The sequence below is a fragment of the Stegodyphus dumicola genome, chromosome 8, assembly GCF_044657685.1.
Source record: "Stegodyphus dumicola isolate Sdum_Otavi_A_Nest chromosome 8, ASM4465768v1".
NCBI classification, from domain to species: Eukaryota; Metazoa; Arthropoda; class Arachnida; order Araneae; family Eresidae; genus Stegodyphus; species Stegodyphus dumicola.
The window spans coordinates 99,765,164-99,788,169 of NC_140775.1; the positions used below are offsets into that span (position 1 = coordinate 99,765,164).

General features: G+C 32.7%; 1 protein-coding gene and 1 pseudogene across 6 annotated transcripts in view; both read right to left on the reverse strand.

The window, feature by feature from the left end:
* Positions 1 to 23,006, reverse strand: part of LOC118182320 (septin-7-like) — a 176,184-nt gene that overhangs the window by 151,233 nt on the left and 1,945 nt on the right. For 2 of the 6 annotated variants that reach the window (XM_085822167.1, XM_085822166.1), the window contains exon 3: positions 20,020 to 20,061. The exons of the other annotated variants lie outside the window; for them this stretch is intronic. The gene's annotated coding sequence lies outside the window, so the exon portion shown is untranslated. The remainder of the gene's footprint in view (positions 1 to 20,019; positions 20,062 to 23,006) is intronic. 6 annotated transcript variants of the gene reach the window in all.
* LOC146995910 (uncharacterized) lies at positions 703 to 17,154 on the reverse strand (annotated as a pseudogene).

Here is a 23,006-nt window from a genome sequence, read left to right on the forward strand (position 1 = left end):
GAGTTTGTTTAATAGGCCATGGAGATGCATTTAATAAATAGTGGTTTTTCTATAGATTAGGATATATTTGCTTTCATTCCTGGGAATTTGAATGTAATGAGCAGCTGAATTTATTAACTACTGAGTTTAATAAGTGGCAGATACTGTGTAACTTCAATCTTCTCTGTGTTCATCTGCAATCTAAAGTCCAATACATTTTCAGCGTTCTTCATCAATGCCAAACCAGCATCATGAAGAAATTTTCTTTTTCTTTTAAAGTATCATTCTGTTCCATAAAATTTTCAAATTTTTCTTTACACTTGCTCGCTTGCTTTACAGGATCTCATGTTCTGTACAATCAAATGTGAACTGTGAGCAAAAATTCTTCTTTCCACCATTTGTGCTGTCCTTACACACTACACGAAAAAAATGCACTGATTTATTCATAATTGCATCTCATGTCCTAAAATATTACGTCAGGATAATTCTGCTTCTTCTCTTACAGCTTGCACTACCATAAATTGGATCCAAAAATAAAAATTTCCTCCAAAAAGCTTTTACTTATAAAAGTTTTTAAATAGAAGAGGGCTTGCACATACACTCAACTAAAGTGAAATTGCAACACCATGAAAGAATGCATGCAGCAATGTAAAAACAACAGGGTAAGACATTTAGCAGATGATTAAAGAAACAAACCAAGATGTGAAAAATTAAACTCATTATTCAGTATCTAATGTGGCCACCACAGGCAGCTACACAGGCCTCTAAACAGTGAGGTATACTGTCTATGAGGCTATTCATGGTCTCCTGAGATATTCCTTGCCAAATCAAGTCTACTGCAGCTCTCAGTTCCTCTATAATATGTGCCTGCAGTGTCCTGTGCACCATGTCCGATGCAGCCCACCCATGCTCAATGGGTGAGAGATCGAATGCGGCTACTGACCAGGAAAGGATGTCAGTTCCATTGAGGCTGTTCAGAGTGTGACATATAACATGAGGCTGGGCATTGTCTTGCAAGAATAACATGTCGGAGGCGGCCTGCAAAAATGGACGAACCACAAGCATAACAACCTGTGTCACATACCAGTCCACTGTTAAACTGCCAGTAATGTGCACAAGGGTTGTCCACTGTCAAACATGATGCCATCTCAAACCATGAAGCCTGGTGAGGGGCCAATGTGATGATTGGTGATATAGGCTGGCAGGGACATTCTACAGGAAGGCACCACACAAATCCACATTTGTCCTTCCTCTTATAAACAAAATCAGGATTTGTTTGAAAACAATACCCAATATCATTTATTCCTCCATTGACAATAATATCAATACCAAGCCAGATGGGCAGCTAAAGGAACCCCAGTGACTGGTCTCCATGCATGTATTATGAGGTATCCAGCCTTATGTAACCTCTTATGGATGGTTTGATGGGAGACAGATTCCCCTTTGTGATAGCAGTAGGTAGGTTTGAATATCACTTGCTGTGGCAAATGGGTCCCCATGAAATATATGCTGAATTTGCCTATGAGTGTAATCTAACATGCACCTGGATGATCCACTACCTCTTTGCCATATTCTCAGATGATGCTGAATCCATCATCCCACATCACTGATTTGTACTTGCGTCCCATTCAGCATGACTGGCAATTGCATGCATTGACAAAAAACCAAGCTCATCCAGTTCTAGGCAAATGTTCTTCAGACATTATCATTTCTCAGACAACAACTGCTGGTAACCATCTCACTGATGTCTCAGAGGTATTTTCTACCCTTCTTCAGTAGTTCAATTACAATTATCTGTCACTGATAGCATATACAGAGGCAGCTAGATACAGGCTTTTATAGCCAGAACATGTGACCTGATGCACATCAAACTTAATCATTTGCATATCTTTCTGACATCTATTGATCCTGTTGTTTCCAGATTGCTATGCATATTCCTTCATGGTGCAGCTATTTTATTTTTGGCAAGTCTACTTTGCATTGTATATAGAACTGACACAATTGGAGCTCGTAAAACTCTGCAATGGGCAGCAGAGTTTTTAGAATTTACAGAAGCACCAAGCAGCAAATTTTAGGAGAAACACTATGCTCAGAGAGTCAAATCAATGTAAACAAAAATAGGCAACATTATTATCAATAAGTTGAATTAAAAAATAAGCAGTTTACGGTGAAGAAAGGTCAAAGTTAATAATTTACTAGATTTTTGTTGTTGTTTTGTTTTGTTTCTTTTTGTCGGAATAGTTGACTAAATAGCTGTAACACTTTTTTTTTTTTTAATTAGTCTCTATAGCCAACAGAAAAAGTTTAATCTCCTGCAAGAATAATTTTAATATCATTCTTTCTATTCCATTTTAAAAATTGTTACTATTTTTCAGGGCAACCAGCAGGTTCAGTCTAATGGCCTCTATAGTTACCCTCACTGTGGGTCAAATTGGTGAGTTTAACATCATACTGTGGGGTTCCAACCTTTTATCTAACAGCTAAGTGTGTAGAAACCTCATAAACAGGCAAGCGAATAATCGGTTTAGTTCAGAAACGTAAAACTCAAGAAGGGTTAATTATCCTTTATTTCTCAAAATAAGACCTTAACAGATTACTTCTTCTCAGAGCGTATAGCAAAGCCTCCACTTGGGATTGAACTCATAAGAAGTAAAATTTAAATAATCATAAGAAGTAAACTAACTTCTAAGTCATAAGAAGTAAAACTTAAGTAATGCTTAAATAAAAAGAACAGCCGAAGCTATCCAGATTTCTAAGTAGATGGCCCCTAAATATCAAATAAGCTGGCAAAGCTATCAAGGGCATGAGATATGGCCGAGCGAAATAATAGCTTAGAGAGTATGTAGCCAAAAGGCAAATGTGTGCTAGTCAGAAACTCTGGCTTTCTAATGAAGTCAGTGGAATTTCGACTTAAATATCACTCTTACTCATTTGCATTAAACGCAATTCTAAAAACACATTCTGGTAGGAAATTGTAAGCTGAAATTAGGAGGGACAGGAAAGTACCTTTAACTAAAGATAACTGTAAAAAACTTAGGATAAACCTTACAATACATTCAGGTTGACTGCAGAAGCTAGAAGCAATATTTCAAATTAGCTCATATTTGTGGGGCTACCTTCCCCCCCCCCCACATTTCTTTAGCGCTTTGAGTTCTCCGCTTCGATAAGAATATCATCTCTGCGCGACTGCAAAAAAGAACTTTCGCCTTCTGTTTTTACAAGTTCATATACGCATTTTACTCATCGCTGAGATTCCTGTTGTTTTATTGCCATGTGCGTATTTTGATTAATTAAAGAATTTATTTTTTTAAATTGGGTGTCAAGCTATTCATCAGACCCCAAATATTCAAACATTTCAAAATATGGAAAGTTTCTAATTTTACACTATATTTAAAAATAATTGGAAACTGAAGAAAATTAAGATTTTTCAGACGTACATAAAACACTGATAATACAAAGGTGTCATATATATTTCTGAATCTGTTAGCATGAATGATGAATTAATAACACCTTAAACTACAATGAGAAAATGACTGTAAACATAAGAGATGCAAGTACAAGAATGACATAGTTTTGGATCTGATCAAGAACTCCATCATAAATAAATCCAGTCATGAGTATTTTATTTTTTATTATTCAAAGTATATTGAAAATCAAGAAATTATGCCAGCCAAATAGTACTAAGTCCATAATCCGGACTCATTGGGACTTCGGCAATTCCAAATTAGGGGTTTTTCCAGATTATAGATCAATTTAAATCTTGTAAGATGGCATGCAGAAATTATACAATTAAAAATATGAAACCGCAATTTATGAAATAAAGAGCAATTATGATCTAAAGAGTATCAAAATTTACAAAAAAAAAAAAAAATAATAATAATAATAATAATAATAATAATAATAATATTTATTTGTTTACTTTATTAAACATTTCTTTCAATGTAAGTTGTTTAAGCTGCTTCGTTTTTTGTGCTAATACTTTCTCTTTAATTCTATAAACAGACATAATTTCTTGTTCAGTTACAAAGTTCCACCTTTCGGAAGCAGTATTTTCTGGATTTAGAACCATACTACAGATTTCGCCGTCTGTTAATCGATTGATGATTGGGGCATTGTCGTCGCAATGAAAGACTTGTGTTACATCATCTTCATTTATTACTGCTTCTCCACATTTCTTTACAAAACCCAATAACTAAAAAATTTCTCCTTTAGTTTGTAATGTCCGAAAACCTTCAAATTTGCGGCTATCATCTTCATCGTCCTCACAATGAAATATGGCAGCTGGCCATAAATTATGCCAAGCACTTTTTAACTTATCTAGAGACACATCCTCCAAACGCGCATGCGTAAAAAAAAAGTTGTGGCTTTGAGGTCCAGATTATAGATCATTCTGGATAATGGACGTCCGGATTACGGACTTTGTACTGTATATATTTAACAAATTTATGTGATTGTTATAAACACCAAGGGCTAATCCTTGATTAAAACATTAAAAATAAACATTAGCTTGCAGAAAATGTTCTGTGAGTGATAGAATGCATGTTCCTGATGATATTTAAGATACCGAAAGTGATTTTAGTTATTCTAAAGATGGCAATAGTGAAACAGATTTTTATTTCTCAGATTCATCTCCAGATAGTAATGAATCTCAAAATGATTCAATAACCATTCAAAATGTTTAACAGTGGTACAAAGTGGGTATGAAAAATATTTATGCAGCTTTGAAAACAGGACAACCCATTGCAAAAATTAAAGCTGATGAAGTTTCATATGCAAATGATTGAGCAAAGTATCAAAAAGTATTCAGATGGTGACACACGTGGTACACCTGAAAACCTAGTTCTACTATCAACCCTTCCAGATAGGCAGCTCATCATTTTGCTAGCCAGATTTTTTTTAATTCAATTTTTTAAAAATTTTGGTCAATAATGGAAATTTGCATCAACAGTTTCTGACTCACTCCTTCCATGATTCCCCCCCCCCTTGTGCTTATCAGCAGGAGGCATTCAAAGCTGTAACAAGGGTAGAAGTGGGGTAACATGCGTCACAGACACACATTACTTCTTACAATAGTGGACTTCTTGGAATCATAATCACTACTGTGTAGTTCCATGCAAGAGATCAAAACAGTTTCAGTCTTGCATTAGGATACGCATCAATACATATGCCAATTTATTTGTTTATGTCCGTCCTTATAAATATATAGATATTAGTTTTCCTTCATCCTTATAATATTTTGTCCTTGTAAACTGATAAGCATGAGTGAGAAACAGAGAAGCAGCAGTGTTGATATGGGGGAAGAAATTATGAACTCGTAATCTTCAAACGATCAAAACAAATATGGAAATAAACATTTTGAAAATGGTGAATCTTTTGCTTCAATCAGACATTGTATAATGTAAACAGTTCTGCTATATGTTCATTTTGAAACTATATCTTCAAAGATTTTTTTCAAAAGACACGACATAGTGATGGATGAAATGGAAAGATCTTTGTCATTATGGATTGACGATCAACATCAAAATAATATCCCTCTTAGTTTTTCAATTATTCAAGCTAATACTCTTAATCTGCATGAAGGTTGAAAGACTAGATTAACTAATGAAGAAGAAATTACATTTAAAAAATATCAAGAAGAAATTACATTTAGCTGATAATAATGCATTCAATAAATGCAAAAAACTGGCTGGTTCATCTCTATTTAAATATTTTAAATGCCAATTTCATGCTATATGAGGCTTTTTTTAACATATAATTCTATAGATCAGCAAATGAATATTATTTTGGTAGACATTCATGCAAAATGTTTCTCAAAGGAAGAAGCCTTCGAGTACAAAGCTTCATGTTTTGTGTATGTTCAAGACACATTTTGATATATATTCAAGATAATCTTCGAAGACAATGATTGATGTTGGACTACATGGAGATGTTGTAACAGATCTTTTAAGTGTAGTAGAAGTTTTTTTTCAAATCATTACATCTTCAAATACTATTTCAACAACCTTTTTATGTCATCTGTTATTGTCAGAATTAAAGGAGATGAAATTCTTAAGTACAGATATGGAAATTTTCCTATTGAATGTAGGATTGACTATATAGCAAAAAGTAAACAATATAAAAAAGAAGAATGTAGAACATATGACATTGCTTTTGATAAATAACAAGGCATTGCAGTAATTTGATGGAAGAATAATTCCATCATAAGCTATGGCAACTAACTTAATACAGTTAATTCGGACACCCATAATTCGGAATGATCTATAATCCGGACCTCAAAGCTACAAACTTTCTGCACATGCGTCGTATTGACGCATGCGCGCGTAAGACCTTTACGGCTGCGAATATGTGTGTGGGCGTGCGCAAAATACCTTTACGAATGCGTGTTTAATGTATAACGGACTGTATAAGCTAAGCAAAAATTATCTAATTCAGTTAATGTTGCAGATTGCGTTGTTCCTTAATCTTCGAATTGGATTCGGCTTATTATTTTTTGCAGACTGTTAGAGCAATTTTATAAAAGTAAGCTTGAACTTTCGATTATGTCAAATAGAATTTCTGATATATATTTACTAATATGTAAAGGATCTACAAAGCGAAAGTATGTTTCGAAATCCATTAAACAAAAAGTGGAATTGCTGCAAAAAAATGGATAAAGGCATATCCTTTGTTTATCTTTAACGCCGCGGCACGCAATGAATTGGAAGTTGATCTGTCAGCACTATCCTTATCTTCAGGGCAGATGTTTTTATTTTATTTGGCTTATAATTCCTTACTAAATGTAGTATTTCACCTCAATGTACTCCGTTTTTGATATGATTTAAATCAAATTCCTCTTCATTATAATTCGCTTCCGATAGCAAAGAAAGTAACAGAGGTTATTGAAAACGAAAAAATTTCGATTGACAAATTAGTCGGTATTCTCGACACAGCAATTATAGGACTTGAATAGCAGAACTTTGTAACTGAACAAGAAATTATGTCTATTTATAGAATTAAAGAGAATGTATTATCACATAAAAAATGAAGCAACTTAAACAACTTACATTGAAAGAAATGTTTAATAAAGTAACCAAATAAATATTAAGCTTTTTTTTTTCGTAAATTTTGATACCCTTTAGATCATAATTGTTCTTTATTTCATAAATTACGATTCATGAAATTTTTATAATTTCTGCATGCCATCTTACCAGATTTAAACTGATGATCTATAATCCGGAAAAATCGATAATCCGGAATCGCTGAAGTTCCGACGAGTCCGGATTAACGACTTTTGACTGTACTATTTATCTGTTTTCAGTGATTAAAAGGTACTCAAGAAAAGAAAAATGCATCTGCATCCATAAAGCAACCTAAACTCATCAGAAACTACAACGAATATGTGGATAGCAAGGACCTTCTGGACAATTTTATTGCAATGTATATAGAGTTTAAGTAAAACGAAAGAAATGGTAGTGGCCTACTTTTATTAATTTTATTGATGTAGTTTAATCAAATGCACGTAAACTTTATAAGATTGCTGTAGACCACAAAATTTTCCTGAGAGACTTTTAAAAAAGTGTTGTGGTGGGATTGTTGAAAATAAGAGAAGATATTCTGAAAATTCTCAGCTTTCATCTTCATGCATTAATTGTGTTGGCCAACCATCTTTCTTTCAGACTTCAGCTTCAAGCAGAACAAGAAAGGATCCCAAAGATCACGTTATCAAGAAAAATTCAATAAGCAAAAGTAAAGTATGTAAATAATGTAGTAGTAAAATATTAATTGTTACAAGCCTTTGTATAGCATATGTTTTAAAGATTTCCATCTGTCATAAAGTAATCGTTCTTGATTGAAATTGTATTTTGCAATATTTTGAATCTTCAATAATTTTTTTTTCTGTTACTTTTTTCTCTTAATTAGATTCTAATACCTCAGAAAATGATTTTTATTCATTTCCTTCAAATGAAAAGTAATGCGATCCTTAATGGGTTAATGAGTTGATTGAAATTCACTCAGTACTTCTGCCAAATGAATACTTAATTGAGCAACAACGAAATACACAATGAAAGCAAGGAAGAAGAAAATGATAAAAACGTTCAGACTTTGACAATTAAAAATATGAATGAAGCCTTAATGCATCTTGACAAATTTTTGACAATCATGGAAGAATGGAGAACGTATATTTATGAAGGAAATACCTAAAAGCATTTAAACACGCCTCATTAACTTCAATATGTATATATATTGATAAAAAAAATATTTTAAAACACAGTTTTTGGAGCATATTTTCGTTTACATCCCTTTGCTTTCAAACAATTCAGTGTTCACACACACTTTCAGAAACCAACTATGTGTGAAAGTGGCTACCTATACCTCCTAATCCTATATATACTTGTATATATAAAAGAACCTCATAGTGAGTGTCCTGTTTTTTGCTTAACCCTCCAAGTGTTATGGACCATATCAAAGGATGGCTTTCCTATTCATTACAAATAAAAAGTGCTACCAGATCTTGATCAATCCTATTTCGAGTTTGGGGTATATTGGAAGAAAAGGAGTCAAAGTACAAAGTGAGAGTGTCAGTTTGGAATTCTAACCAAGAAAATACCGCTTATACAGACATTTTGAGGAACTCTAAAATTTCAAGGCCAAACCCATAACCCTTGGAGGGTTTAAAAAAACTGCACCTTAACTTTTGCAAAGCAATGAATTTGCAAAGAAACACAAATTTAATGCAAAGAATGTGAAGTAGGACTTTGCATGGAACGTGTTTTGAAATTTACCTTACTTAACTTAATTTCCAATGTCATTTGTGTAAATATTGAATATTTTCATTAATATACATGCTTTATATTTGTATTCTATGGAGTAAATCATAATTTAATCAAGATTTATTTTCAGAATTATTGTCTTTATATGATTACTCTTTATATGATAACTGATTTTTTATGAATGCCTGTTCTTATGCAGAAAATCTGTATTAAGAAAATCTTGGTTACAAAAATGCATTAAATATTTTAACTCTCAAATACATGTAGATCTGAAAAACATAATAGAAAATATAAAATTTTTGAAGCAGTAATAAAAAAATTGAGCAGTCAGAGAAGATATTCTCATAAACCATAACAATATTTAATTAAAATTTATAATTCATTCTGAAAAATTAGTTTAAATTGATAACACACACATTAATCCTCCAACTAACCATACTACGTTTAAAAATATTTGTCATGATAGGTACCGTCAAGTGCACAGATATGCAATTTCAACAGGTTGGTTATCATTTAGATTCCACTTTGAAATGGCCTTAAAAGAAAAACTACTGGACCAAATGGTTATCAAACTTGGTAATCATGAAAAAGAGGTCATGGGAATTTATTTTCCATGAAAAAAGTTCAAAAACTCACCACCAGGGGAAAATGGCTCTGTATGCAATATTCTTAAACAAAATAAGACATGAAGACATCAGTTTAATCGTTTCTAAAACATGTTACAAAGTCCATCATTTTCTGAAAGCAAGTTAAATCATATTACTGCATTCTCAACAGCAGCTCTTAGCATATCAGGACAAATGTTACCGACATGCTAATGTATCACATCTTTCAATTCTACTAAATTGTTTCAGTTATCATCATAGACAGTCCTTTTGAGATAACCCCATAGCCAAAAGTCACAGGGGTTGAGGTCTGGTGACCGGGGAGACTCAAGAAGTGGGGAGGTGTCGGCCTGTAATCCATTCATTCGGGAAATGTTGCCTAAATAACTGTGTGACCAGGGTTCGTACACATTTCCTTACATGAAAATTAAGGACTTTTAAGGACCATCAAAGAAAAAATTAAGGACCTATCAGCAAACAAAAAAATGAATAGAATAAAGCAATTATCCATACAACTGACTTCATGCTTGTAATTTCACTTTAAGAAACTAACAGAAGTGTGTATTATGCACTATTATTAAATTCAATTTAATACTTACCATAAAACAATTTTGAAAATTAAACTAACTCCCTACAAGTTATGAAGGAGATAACATTAAATTAGGAACATAATTTCTTGAAAACATGTATAAGTGTATTTTACACTAATAACAGTCACTATGTTAGAGATTTACTGATTATTATTTAACTTATTTGATATTTATTTAAACACAGTCAACTACTATTATAATCACAATGTAAGAATATTTTTGCAGATTAAAATAACTGATTTGTAAACTTATAATTTATTTCCTTGGTTTTTTGAAAGATACTAGAATAATAAACTGTACAATAAAAGATACAAAACATTTGTGCTTTTTTTAAATCTGAAATCTTTTCAGCTATTTTAACATCTAATTTATTTATGTCTATTTCCTTTTCTTTAACTATTCTTCTAAGTTCACTTGCTTTGATAAACAAATCAATGTTCCTGTTGGTCTCAGCTTCATCTGCTAAAGCATCTACTTCTTCATTAATATCTTTAATGTCCCTTTGAAAAAATTTTTTCTTCTGCTTCATATAACCAATTTCTTCCTCAATAATATTTCTTTTCCTCTTTGAATTTTCAGATTTAGTTAAAGATTTTTGTTCTTCTAAACACTGCATATATTTAAACCTTGCAGAAGCTGCTGATGATCTCATTTCTTTATTAATTTTGATATTAAGAACACCTCCAGAAAATTTTATGTAATCAAATACTGTGTGTTGAAAAATGTATGATAAGTCACTTAAATTTTCAATTTCAATTGCTTTATTTACAGAGAAGCCCCTTTCCACAGAGGCCTGTCCATGTGACAAGATAAGAATCATTTCCACTATTTTCCATACTTTTGAATAGTGAAAATCATGAAAATAAGAAGTGAGAAATGTGTTAAGAGAAAGATTTTGAGGATCAAAAGTAGAAAATTCATGTAAATTTGTCTTAACTACTTTGTCTAGAAAATCTCCAAACTGAAGCAGAATTTAATCACAATCATCTTGTAAAGCACGTTTACTCCGCATTAATACCGTTAGAACTATTTTCATTTTGTTCTGGGCTTTTTCTGGACTTTTAACCATCAATCGAGGGTCTAGACATGCATTTCGAATAAGAGAATAATTTATTGGACATTTAGACATTAAGTGTTGTACCATTGTTAAGACACATTGTTGACCTTCTTGTTTCAAAGCAAAACTTTCAGCTTGTGAAATGTCCTTCTTGCAGCATTTATCATTCATTAACTGCTCAGCAATGAATCCCAAATAAACTTTACTTTTATCATTATAACAATTTGGATCATTAAAATTAAATTTATAAAGATTTTCTGCTTTAGTTATTTTTGAATATTCTAGTTTCAAAATTTTAAAGTGCTGAAGGCAATCATTTACAAGTTTTAAGATATCTTCAGCAAAAGAGGGAATAAGTGGTTTATCACTTTGATAATAGTCAAGGAAAGGCAATAATATTTTCGACAGAGAGAGAAAAAAATTAAATTTTATAAGAAATGTTTTACCTTTAGTAGCCTCCAAAATATTTGAGAAGGATTTCGATGAATTTTTTTTAAACTTCCCCATTTCAACTTTTTTAATGTACAGTAGCAAATCATCCCATATTTCAATTGCTCTTTCAACTGCTGGGACATTTTGCAACCATCAGTAAAAGCAGAACTTCACAGGTAGCTTTTTTAAGCCAGATATACTTAAAAAATCTTCACGTCTTGCAGGAGAATCTTTAAAAATCCAATATAAGGAGGATAAGAATGATGGAATGTCCCAGCCAGTGGATGACATCCCATGCTTGAAAGCATTGTTAAGAATGTGTAAACTGCATGTCCCTAATGTCAAACATTGAATGTTATATTCCTTTGTTAAGTCCTGCTGCAGTAAATCATAAAATTTCCAGTTTACTGCAGGACCATCCATCGATATTTGTAACAGTTATGACAAGTCTAGTTTTTCAACACATTCATAATATTAGGATAAAATATTTTCACTTGTTGCATGCCCTATAAATGCAGAAGTAAGGTACTGAGTTCTGACCTTATTTTCGTGATGCCAGTACCTCACATGAATATGTAGTTGCTTCTTTTGATTTGTTAGATTAACAGTATCATCAAATAGTAATGTAAAAAACTCAGCATTTTTACAATGCTTTAATAACAAAGTTTTAAAATAAGGGCCAAGACCAAAATAACAGATATAAGCACATTTCTTTTCACCACATGAAAACTGTTTTGCAATGGAACTATCCGGGAACATTTTAGTGAATAACGGCCCAATATCATCGCACGATTTAAAAGAATAGTGGCTTTTGATGCAGTTAAAAGCCCACAATATTTCTGCATCTGTAACTTCAGATTTGAAAAGAAAAGAATTGATTTTATTATTTTCTACACTTATTAATGTTGAATTAGCAGTTACATCTTTTCCTGAAGTAGATGGTTCTTCTAACTTGACAAAATTCATGATACTGTTAGAAGAAACTCTGCAGTTGAGAAGGGAGAGATTTTGCACCTAAAAGGGGCATTACATGCAAGGCATTAACAAAATTAAGTATCACATATACACTCATGTCCATAAATTAAGGATAATTCGGAGTCACGCGGAAATCGAACTCTAAAATAAATATATCACCTGTAAAATCACTACACACATCTTCAAGAATCATATGCAAATTTCAGGAAGTAACCAGATGACACCGATGGTACGTCACAATGACGAGAGTGTAAGAGAGTGATATATATAAGAAATACAGTCAAAGAAGTAAAATTGTTCGCAGGCGCTTTATAAGCATTTCAGTGCAATAACCGAATAGTTATGACACAAAGGACGCATTTGGATGATTTTTTACGTGGTAGAATTATCGGCCGTCTGGAATGTGCGTGTACCCAACTGGATGTACCAGACGAACTTGGAATTGCCCAGAGTGTCATCTCCAGGCTTTGGCAACGATTCCAAGATGATGGTAATGTGAGTAGACATTGCAGCACAGGTCGCCCCAGAGTTACAACGCCGAATGAGGACCAGTATTTGGCAGTTACTGCCAAAAGAAACAGGCGGAGCACAGTCTCAGACCTGTCTCATCAGCTCTCTTCAGCCACTGGTACGACAATTTCAAGGCAGACCGTTTACAGACGCTTAGGGCAGATTGGTCTATATGCTCGTAGACCTGTCAGATGCGTTCCACCTACTGCAACTCACTGTCGCCTGCGGTTAGCCTGGAGTAGAGAGCATGCATGTGGACACCGCAACAGTAGGCTTTGTGATGTTTTCCGACGAGTCCAGGTTTAGCTTGCAGTCTGATTTTCGCCGGACTTTCATATGGAGAGCTCCAGGTACCCGTTACGACCAAAAAAACATCATTGAAGGACACCGTTACGGTGGTGCAGGAGTGTTTGTTTGAATTGGAATTATTCTGGGTTCCAGAACTGACCTGCATGTTCAAATTGAAACCATGACAAGCCAAATCTATTGGGACATCATTCTGGAACAACATGTACGTTTGTTTCGGGGTGCATGGGCGCACAATTTGTGTTTATGGATGACAACGCCCGTCCTCACCGTGCAAACATCGTAAGCGAATGCCTTCAATTGGAGGATATCACCCGTATGGACTGGCCAGCATTCTCACTGGACTTGAATCCAGTAAAGCAAGTGTGGAACATGCTTGGCCAACGAATTGCAGCCTGTCAACCTCCTCCTACATGTCTACCGGAACTTCGGAGAGCATTGCTTTTTAAGTGGTGTAATATCACCCAAGATCAGATCGATAATTTGATACTCAGCATGCCTAGGCATTGTACGGACTGTATTGTATCGTCTGGGAGACATACAATGTATTAACAATCATACCAACCATGTAATATTGGTTTTTTGTAAAAAGGTTTTTTTGTGATTTGCTCTTGGGAGAAAAAAAAAGAATCGCTATTTTTTTTAATAATATCAAACATATAGCATCCTTTTTTGCTCTTTACCTTATGTTTAATAAATAAGCTTTACAAAGAAGTCAAATTTGTTTTGCTTCTAACTCTTCCTTTGCCTGATTTTGCATTATCCTTAATTTATGGACATGAGTGTAAATGTATATAATGTATGTATATATATATATATAATAAGAAATGTATCCTGAAAATATACATTTTTTGCTATATATATATAGAGAGAGAGAGTACAAAGTCCAAGATCCGAACATCCAATATCTGGAATGATCTAAAATCTGGACCTCAAAGCCACCACCAACCAATTTTTTAGGGCTTTTTTTGGAGGGAAGAGGTATGCTTTACACATGCGCATTAGATTTTTTTCCTCATCATAAAAAAACATGCCGGAAATCCCAATTCTTAATCTCAGTTTGGCGCTAAATAAAATATCTCATTATTGAAGAAATAATTATTTTAGCATAAATTTGTGTGATTAGTAACTTGACTCCATAGCTGCGTATCTGCTTGGCATAATCTCAAACTGAAACATTCGTTAATTTTACACCAACTAATATTTTATATCCTTGATGCCAAAATCGCGAATCATTATTTATTGTATTTTGCTTTCATCACCGCGTGTTTATCAACGGATGACAACTTGAGTGATGACTCATGCAGCGACGCCAAATAACAGAGTATTATCCAATTACAGATTTAAGTTAAGATATTATGCGCTAAAATGTTGATAAGATATTATGCGCTAAAATGTTGACAAGGGGAGATTTAACAGAAATTTCCTTCCTTATGCTAAAAATAGATTTTGTTGATGATACTCATAGGACAAACGATTATATTTAGTGCTATTTGAATTAAGAATAACTGATTTGTTATTCACATAAAGCCAGAACCAGCACCAGAGCTCGCATGGCAGCACCAGGCGGCAGAATTTAGGGAAGTTAAACAGAAGTTTTTCATTGTGATGACAATGCCTCAATCATCAATCAATTAACAGAGGGCGAAATCTGTAGTATGGTTCTAAATCCAGAAAATACAGCTTCCGATAGTGAAGAAAGTAACAGAGAGGTTACTGAACGAGAAAAAATTTTGATTGACAACTTATTCGGAATTCTCGACACAGCAATTACAGGACTTGAACAATGGAACTTAATAACTGAACAAAAAATTATATGTCTATAGTATTAGTCTAAAGTATTAGCAGAGAAAACAAATCAGACAACTCACACTGAAAGAAATGTTTAATAAAGTAAACATATAAATATTAAGCTCTTTTCTTTTGTAAATTTTGATACCCTTTAAATCATAAATGCTTCATTATTTCATAAATCATGATTTCATATTTTCAATTTTATAATTTCTACGTGCCATCTTAGTAGATTTAAAATGATCTAATATCCGGAAAAATCTCAAATCTGGGATCGCCGAAGTCCCGACGAGTCCAGACTTCGGACTTTGTACTGTGTATATATATATATATATATATATTCCATATTATATATATATATAATACGGAATGTATATTTTCGGTTAAACTTCTACCCAATAACTTTAGTAATTCATGAAAATTAATTTTGCCTCTGGTTAATTCAGGAAAATTAGTTTCAATTAATTGTTTTCAGCTTTAAAAATATTAAAAAATTTTTAATTAGTTGTTTTCAACTAATAATTGTATCGCCATTAGCAAAAATAATGCATTACTATTAACAGCATAGGATTAAACCAAATACTTAATTGTCTATTGAAGCTTCAAAATGTATTTCCGAACTTCACTTTTTCTCGGCTAGCGTTACCGAATTTGCCCTTGGTGACATAAAATCAAAATGGAGCCAACAGATTTCCTGCGAAATCGATAAAAGACCATCTGCAGAAATAAACTCATAATCCCGATATCCCATGCATATAGTATGGGCAAAAGAGAATAAACTCCGTAGAAGGTGATAAAAAATTAATTTATGGCTTAATTGAAACAAACACAGAAATTAAGCTAAGCAAAACCGTGTAAAAACAAATTGAAATGATAAAACGAAACTTAATTTTCATGTGAATTTTCAGCGCTGACTCTCCCATTCTAGAAATTTCAATTTGTTTCAGACAAAGACCACATTTAGCTTTATAAGGATTGTCATCTATCAATATCCAGTCTTTATAGTCAGCTTGATGAGGCCACAGTTTATTGAAAATGCACTTTCCAGGCATCTCTTTCCTATTGGCGTCGGAAGGGTTGTGGCCTTCCAGGTTGGGACTGCTCTAATTTTGGCAAATATTTTCAGAATACCCCCCCTTTTTTTTTTTTTTCTCGAGCACCTTCATCATCACTTTCGCCTCTTAAAAAACTTCCGGCTTCACGCTTTCATCACAATCTGCATAAATTTATGGATAATACCTGTTTCGAAAGATTGGGTGAATAGCCAATCAGACACCGATACTTTCGTTCGGGTAGCTATTTTTTTTTTTTTTTTTTAATCGTTTGCAACGCAAATTCGCCAACAGATTGGTTAAGAGCCGTGTAATTTTAATTCCATATTCATGAGAAATCACAATTCACACTGAGAATGGCAATTGTTAAAAATGATAAGAAATGTCAAATGAGCAAAATTAAGGACCGTTTATTAATCTTGGCCAAAATTAAGGACTTCTAAGGACCAAAAATCATTTTTGAAAAAATTAAGGACTTTTAAGGACCGTACGAACCCTGTGTGACACATGTACCAATGTGCGGTGGGCCCCGTCCTGTATAAAAATCATGGTGTCTAAAATGCCATATTGCTGCAGTTCAGGTATCATGAAGCATCTTAACACTGACGCTAAGCTAGCTGCAGTCACAGTGCATAGCAGGTCCAGCTCTCGACTGCTCTTCAAAGAAAAATGGTCCATTATGAAACTAGCTGTCATACCACACCAAATGGTGACTTTAGGAGAATATAATGGAGCTAGGTAGATAACACGAGTGATTTGTACGAAAACGATTTCTGAAATGCGCACACTTTTGCGAGTTATTTGCAATCTCACATTTTCTAATCCCTATTTGTGGTTTTCACGGACAGATTTCTCCATTGCATGGATGGCGCACACAGGTTTTATCACCTTTGTATGGTAGTTTTGCTTAGGTCAATGTTTCTTAAGGGTATACAACATGTTAAACCCATGTAACAAAAGGTTAAGTTAGATTCCGACCCTTATTTCATTTAACAATATTGCGTACAGTAACTTTTTTCCCTTGTGGAAAATATATTCTCATGATCTCCTTTACATGATTACCAAGTTTGATAACATTTGGTCCAGTAGTTTTCCTTTTATGGTCATTTCATAGTGGAACTTTAATTATAACCACCCTGTACGTTCAGACAGTCAAAGCAGAATACATACTGGAAGAAAAGGAGTCAACTTACAAAGTAGGAAGGTCATTTTGGAATTATAATCAAGAAAATACCATTCACTCACTACTGTTAAGTTTTGGTTTTGAAGCCAAACCCCTGATTGCTTGGAGGGTGAAATTTAGAATAAGGAAATAAGAATTTTAAATACAGGTTAAACTGAATCCTATGGAGTTAATTCAGAAACAATTAAAGGTTGACTTCAAGCTGGTCTCTTACTTCTATGCCTGAATTTACAACAGTTTTCAATAAGGAATGAAACAATGCACTTAAAATTTAAGAATCCCACTGCAGTTACAGAACAGTTACAACTACAAAACAATTTGTTTTATGCAATATTTTATAAAATCCTAGTTCATATTTGAAATTATCATCATCATCATCATCATCATAACTGTATTGTTTACCTTTAGCAAGATACAACAACCTTCTTACACAATTAAGAAATTCACCTGCACTAGTAAAGCAACCTTTGCAGTTCTAATTAAGCTCTTAACAGTCCTAATCTAGAAATTATTTAGGGTATTTTTACATCACTGTTCTTAACTAGATTGCATTAGTTTAACTGCTCAAATTTTAATTATTGTGCATTTTCTTTGCACAGGAAAAGTCAAATGAAAAACATTTCGCAACTTCAGGCATGCAAAATTTGTGTTTTGTTTGAATGTAGCAAACCAAAGAAGCACTGCCTGCTAAATAGGGAAACGCTTTTGGAGAACTTTCTAAGGAAAAGTGGCTCTACTATTTATGTTATATCTAAAAAAACAAAAAAACAGCCATCCTATGCCTAGCCTCTAGGCTTTGAAGTGGTTCAAACTAGCAATATTCAGCTGATCATATCCACTCAGCCAATGGTGGAATAAAAGCACACACACACACACACACACACAAATTAAGATTCATTTTAATAAAAAATAATTATATCTGTTTTTATAGCATCCAGTTTGTAATAATATTAATAACTAAACTTTCATGCCCATGCTATTTGAGCCTCCAAGTTACCAGAATACCATCTAGTACTAATGATACTGAACAATCAGAACCTATAAAAGAGCATATTTAGCTCATTTTCAAAATGCATATTTAGACAAAAAATGACCAATTCTTAACTGAATTTGTAGCAGATGTACTATTGCATTCCATAATGGAATTCAGATACTTTTTGTGCCTAAGGGTATTTCACTATTTTAAGTAAGATAGCAAAAGATTTATTACATTATATTTTTGATTTGAAATACATTTCCAAGCAATTTATGCAAGACCCATAAATTCCTGCTTTAATCAAATTTTAAACACTATTCATTAAATAAATCACAATTTAATGATAACAAATTTTAAAATCAACATATGAGATACATATTACAACAAAGCTCTCAAACTGATAGAACTGAAGCAATTTGGCAGAGACCATGAATGCATTTCAATTATGTACTTACTGTAAGTATGTATATAACTGCTATTGAAGGAAAAAGTGATACAATGAACAACGTGAGGCATTTGTCACTACCCACACTAAAGGTCCTACTTCTATTCCCCCCCCTAACTTTATTAAAAACTTTTTTGGCAGAAAACTTTCGTTACCACCAGACATATTACTCTTTCACTAAGGAAAATTATTTTAAGAACATCAAGTTTAATTAAGTCAAATAGTTTGTCTGATAATATTACACCTGCATTGTTTTACTATAAGTTTTACCAAATACAAGGTAGTTCAGTTGCATAAAGTGAAAGATTCCCATCTTGCACAAACTATTCATAATATCTTCAGATAATGACAATAGCTAAAATTAACTTGTAGAATAAAATTTTTAAGAAATAAAGGCAGAAAATAAGACTTTTCTTTTTGTAACATTAAATAAACAAGAGAGAGAGAGACAGAAAATGTGTAATTTACTTTTTAAATGGTGAATTAGGAAACAAAAATAATTTGATGGTGATTATCTTCTTGACTGATGGAACAATTATTTTGATTTTGATATTTATTGTATATACATGAGTTCTGAATAAGCATTTATTCAGAACTCATGTATATACAATATCTCATTACAAAATATATTCATTTAAAATTTCATTAATAATTACTTTTCAAATTTGCCATCAAAGAAAACTACAGAGAAAAATTTATTTATTTATTTCAGTAAAGCATATGAAAAATATCATTCATACAGTAATGTAATACAGGAAGCACTTTCACATTTATGTTACATGCAAAGAAAATCATCAGAGTTAATTTGTTCTAATAAGAAATGAAATGGGGAAAAGTGAGATCAAAGACTAAAGACCAAATATTAAGGTACAAAAGACATAAAGGTCTTAAATTAAGACAATAAGGTAGAAAAGAATAAATCAGAAACATGTAAAATTTGAATAAAATTATTTTACAAGGAAAAACAGCAAAATTTTAGAAAGATTTTTGTTTACTCACTGTAATTCCATCAGTAATGTAGTATTCATTTCCAAGTAAAGAAAACACATGGAAAAAAACAAATGTGTTATTCATTCCAGGATTAAAAAATTAAATAAAATTCATATATTTCCAAAGTAATCAAAATAATCCTTTGCAAGCCTAATATACATGCACATCTATAACAAAAAATACTTTCTTTTAAATGAAAAAATTCAGAACATGAAATATTTTAATATGCATGCATTTTTCAGTCAGTCTGAGACATGCTTAACCTTAAAAATAGTAGGAGTTGCATTTCAAATACTAGGAAATTCTAATTCTAAAAAACATATGCAATAATGGTATTAAAGGTATGACTGGGAATAGATTGAATATGTAATAATATACTTAGAAGGCTTGTAGTTGACAGTTTTAAAAAGTCCAGAGTACCTAAATATGATGATATATAAATACAGTATATTATTTAAAAATACCTTTAGTTTTTTAAAATTAGATACATGTTGGAAAATAGAATACTTATAGATGAAAACATACATAGTTTGGAAGACTAAGCTTTATTTTTATAGAATAACTGTTTTTACTTAATTATTAATTTCTTCTAAACTATATTTGTTGCTCCCAATTTTAAAAATCCAAAGCCTCATCACATATTAAATATAAACCAAAATAATTTTCAATGTAAAATTTTATAAAGATGCATTTTAAGAGAATAAATATATCTGTAGTAGATTATATATTTTATACTGATGCTAAGATATACTTAAAGAGAAACACTTCTTTCTTTAAAAATTCTAGCTTACATACTAAATTTGCATATTGATAACTATTTATGCTAATTTAAGCTTCCTTTTTATGTAAGGAAATAACATACAAGTTAACAATATAATACAATATAACAAGTTATAAAACAGCTGTCAAACTTTTATTTAGATTTATTTTTATTACATTACATAACATCATAGCATTTTAGAACATATCTTGTGGTCATATCGTATGAAGTTATGATTAATACTAAAACTAGCCTGCAGTTCACAAAGATAAGAAATGCTGGTTAACAGCAAACTGACACAGCATTTCTAAAATTCTGAAGACCATTCCAATAATTTTTCTCCCCTGCTCTGGTCTTTTTCATCAGCTGACCTTTCAGGAGATTCGAAGGCTTACATAACCCTCCATAAGCCTTCTACAACTCACCTCTGGCTACAGGCAACTAACAGCTCTAGCAATGGTATGTCTTATACAGTACAAAGTCCGGACTCGTCAGGACTTTGACGATTCCGGATTAGGGGTTTTTTTGGATTATAGATAATCAATTTAAATCTTGTAGGATGGCATGCAGAAATTATACAATTAAAAATACGAAACCGTAATTTATGAAATAAAGAGCAATTATGATATAAAGGGTATCAAAATTTACAAAAAGAAAAGCTTAATACGAGGACATTTCGAAAAGTAAAGATACAATGGCTCGCATTCCTTAAAAAAAACATTTATTTAGAAAACTTTAGTTATTATCTTATTAACTGGATTATTTATTATTTTTCGACATAATCATCCCCGTTATCCAAACATTTGTTAAGTCGGTGCACAAGCTTTTGTATCCCACAGTCATAGAAGGTTGCCGCCTGTTGGAACCCAGCGCGCACACAATTTCCTGTACCCTAACTTGACAGTCACAACTTCATAAAGAGTTGTCATTGACACTTCTGGTATGATCTGATGCAATTCTTTCAATTTGAGACGTCTATTCCCACGAATTGCTTCCTCTGTTCTCTGAAGAAGGGTATCAGAGATCACAAATGGCCAACGTGTTCTTTGTTCGTCATGAACATTGGTCCTACCTTCAGAGAAATGACGACACCATTTCGTTACATTTTGTCGATTCATAATGTTCCCACAAACAGAAACAATTTCTTTGTGAATATCCGCTGGTCAGTGACCTTTTGCATGAAGAAAACGTATGACGGAGCGCACTTCGCATTTGGCGGGCTTTTGAATCGGCGCAGCCATTTTAAACATGAACTACTCCAACCAGAATCAACGTTGAAATGCAGAACGACCGCGAAGAGAAAGCTAACGGTTCAAGGGTTGACACCCGTGTGGACAACTTGTGCACCAAAACTTTTCTTTTCCTCTGGCATACGGTGTATCTTTACTTTTCGAAATACCCTCATACAGTCAAAAGTCATTAATCCAGACTCGTCAGGACTTCGTCGACTCCAGATTATCGATCATCAGTTTAAATCTGGTAAGATGGCATGTAGAAATTATAAAATTAAAAATATGAAACCGTAATTTATGAAATAAAGAACAATTATGATCTAAAGGGTATCAAAATTAACAAAAAAAAAAAAAAAAGCTTAATATTTATTTGTTTACTTTATTAAACATTTCTTTCAATGTAAGTTGTTTCGTTTTATGCGATAATGCTTTCTCTTTAATTCTATAAACAGACATAATTTCTTCTTCAGTTAAAAAGTTCTGCTGTGCAAGTCCTATAATTGCCGAGTCGAGAATACCGATTAATTTGTCAATCAAAATTTTTTCGTTTTCTATAACCTCTGTGTCACTTTCTTCACTATCGGAAGCGAATTATAATGACGAGGAATTTGATTTAAATCATATCAAAGATGGAGTACATCAAGATGAAATACTACATTTAGTAAGGAATTATAAGCCAAATAAAATAAAAAACATCTGCCCTGAAGATAAGGATGATGCTGACAGATCAACTTCCAATTCATTACGTGCTGCGGCGTCCCCTCCCCCACCACCACAGAGCAGCGTGAAAATGATAAACAGATTTTGGAATGGTTAGAGAAACGAAGGATATGCCTTTATCCATTTTTTGCAGCAATTCCACTTTTTTGTTTAATGGACTTCGAAACATACTTTCGCTTTATAGATCCTTTACATATTAGTAAATATATATCGGAAAATCTATTTGACATAATCGAAAGTTCAAGCTTACTTTTATAAAATTGTTCTAACAGTCTGCAAAAAATAATAAGCTGGATCCAATTCGAAGATTAAGGAACAATGCAATCTGCAACATTAACTGAATTAGATAATTTTAGCTTAGCTTATACCATCCATTATACATTAAACGCGCATGCGTAAACGTATTATGCGCATGCACACATGCATATTCGCAGCCGTAAAGGTCTTACGCGCATGCGTCAGTGCGACGCATGCACAGAAAGTTTGTAGCTTTGAGGTCCAGATTATGGGTGTCTGAATTGACTTTTAACTGTATTTATTTGCTTATTTTATTAAACATTTCTTTCAATGTAGGTTGTTTAAGTTGCTTCGTTTTTTGTGCTAATACTTTCTCTTTAATTCTATAAACAGACATAATTTCTTGTTCAGTTACA